The sequence below is a fragment of the Strongylocentrotus purpuratus genome, unplaced genomic scaffold, assembly GCF_000002235.5.
Source record: "Strongylocentrotus purpuratus isolate Spur 01 unplaced genomic scaffold, Spur_5.0 spur5_scaffold_3, whole genome shotgun sequence".
Classification (NCBI taxonomy): Eukaryota; Metazoa; Echinodermata; class Echinoidea; order Camarodonta; family Strongylocentrotidae; genus Strongylocentrotus; species Strongylocentrotus purpuratus.
The window spans coordinates 27002904-27005854 of NW_022145609.1; positions in this window are offsets into that span (position 1 = coordinate 27002904).

The window sequence follows — 2951 nt, forward strand, 5'->3', positions numbered from 1 at the left end:
GTGGGGGGGCGGTTTTCCTCCCAAACACACACATAAAAAAGTTAAAGGGGGGGTTCAACCCCTCCCCCCCCCCCCCCCCCCCCCCCCCTCTGCGTACACGCCTGCCATTGTCTATTCTAGAATATTAGTTTAGGCCAAATAAGAAAAAAAAACATGTTTAGCGCCCTGCTTTTTTGAAAAATAGGAAGGAGGAGGCCCTTTTTTCTTCTTTTCTTCAAAATGGCCCCTGACAGTCGGGCTATTTTTCAAGAGGGCAACCGATTATTTTTTTAAAATCAGAAATAGATCCATTTTAGCAATGTTTTTCATGTTTGTTTTCTTTAAAAAAAAAAATTCAAATTTTTTTTCAAAAAAAAAAAAAAAAAAAAAAAACATCGTACAAAAATAAAATAGGAGGCAGCCCCCAAAAAGGAAGCGGGCGGAGACGCTAAACATGTATATTTGTTTATGGCCTTAGTCTGACATGTCTAACATAGCAACTTAGCCTATATGTTGCTATTGTTTGTGGTAAACTTTGGCAAAGTTACATGCCACTTTCTCAAGTTAGCTCATTGATGACTGACAGATGATGTCACAAGGGGAATGAGATCTGGAGGTTTTTGGGGTGGAGCTTAGCAAGTTTGAAAAACAAATTTTTCAATTTTTTTTTCAAAATCTATGAAACAAATTCAGAAGTTTACATTCAAAATATGACTGCATACCAACAGGAAAACACTTGTATTTCGATGTCATGGGCCCTTTAAAAACGACTAAAAGCAGCTGAAGGAAGAAAAAAATTGCTCAACTTTTGTGCGTCGCGAACCAGGGACTAGCTGATACAACATCGATCACAGGCTCTACCGTCATGTGATAGTTAAAAAAACAAAAGATCATGGTTAATAACCTGCATATAGGAATGGTGCAGTCTACTTCTAATCATGCAATGAATAATTAACCAATCCGGTATCAATACATATTGTATGAGGGGTTAACTCCCAAATATAGTATGCTAACTGCAATTGAAAATTACCTAGCTTTAGACACCTCATGAAAAACGATACCATCGGCGAGAAGAGGAGTCAAGACTTAGCCTTATAGTCGCAATTCCATCTCAGTACGTCAACAAAATATTAATAATAATTTAGGAAAACTGCAATTATTTAAAGAAATGAAGCAATAAAAAGGTTGAAAACAGAAGCAGTGGACAAGAGATACAAACAATTCAGGAATTATAATAATAGTAATAATAAAACAAAGTCTCTAAACGCGATACAAACAATTATATATTAAACAAAAAAATACAAATAAACCTACAAATTACAATACAAATGAAAAATACATCAATTAGAACAGAGTAAGTTAATCATTAAAAGCAATTTTGAATCAATGTGTCAAGTTTTGAATTGGTTGACAGTCTGACATTGTTTGACAAGGTAGTTTGTTCAAAAGTTCAGCAGAAGCTTTTATGCAGATTATACTATAGAATACTAAAATAAATTCGTGGGTAATTCATTTCATGACAGGTAAATCAGTTTTGTTCTTGAGATGGGTACTCCCGAATATGTTCATTTGATGGTTTATTTAAACATACACCTTTATATTATACCTAGTAAAAATACGATAATATGAAAGTTGTGTCCAATGTTTTAGACTTCAACAAAATATTTAAATGACAAAACTAAAGCCTTCTAAACGTTAAAACAAAAGTTTTATACGATTCTGTTTACATATTTGGAAATAGAATTAGTATCTTGAAACTGATACAGGTCTGAAAACTAGATAATATACTTCTGACTATGACTAGTTGCCTGGCCTGGCAGATTACCAATCCCTACAAGGATTTTACTGTTTCCAATGAAATGGTTGATATTTCGTTTCAAACAAATATTTGATTTTTGGGTCCACTTGTATTATTTCCACTTGTAACTGATTAGATTTGTAAAACAGGAATGTGTTTACCGTAGAGAATCTAGTCCTAGAATATACAGCTTTAAATCAACTTTTATTTTAATCGAGATGGTAGAAATTTTTCATAATTATTTTAATATATGTGTTCTCTTGTTTGCAGTGTAGTGATTTTGTGGCGGTGGGAGGGGGTGGTCAGTCTTTCCAAGGGGATTATACAAATGCTGAATGTCTTTATCCTATCACACTTCGAACGGTCTACGTATTATCATTAGTGTTTTTCATATTCCACCATTTTTTAACAGGCCTATCTACACAAATATTTAAAATTCTTCCTGTTTTTCCCCTTTTGTTCTTTATTTTTGTTAGTTTTTTTTATCTTCATGATTTTTATGTTCCAATCCTTTTGTATTGTACGTAATGACCTAACTTGTTTTTATCTTTAATGACAATGTGGACAAAATGGCGTAGAAGCAGTTTAGTTCAGTGGGAAAAAAAACCTTAGCTATAAACATGACATATTTTCATGAAATGTTCATAAATAAAGAATTAGGATAAATCCCTGAATGTGTCGAAATATCATGGCTGGAGGATTTCATGTCCTTTTTTGCTATGAACCAATAAATGACATGTGATGGCGTTGAACATCAACTAAAAGGTTATGTTAGAGTTGGGTTTTGATATCACTTTGGTTATATACTGTAAGAGAGGAACAAAAATTAAAACTCAATACACCACCACCCCCCCCCCCCCCCCCCCCCCCCCCCCCCCCCCACACACACACACACCGACACACGCAGTAGTCCAGCTAGTCTAGACACAGGACTTAGTTTTTCTTCTAAATTTATAGAATGATGATTTAAGGGATAAGAAATTGCTCCTGTTAATTCCCCTTCCCCCGATGGATCGAGAAAGCCGCTTTTCATAGCAAAGAGATACTTTGTAGTATCTCTTTGGTCAGAGCTATGAAACGGACTTAGTCTGTGTCTCTTCATATTTTGGCCGAATGAAAAATAAATTAAAAAGCGTCTGGAAAGAGTCTACGTTTCATCACGTTTTAGAATTCG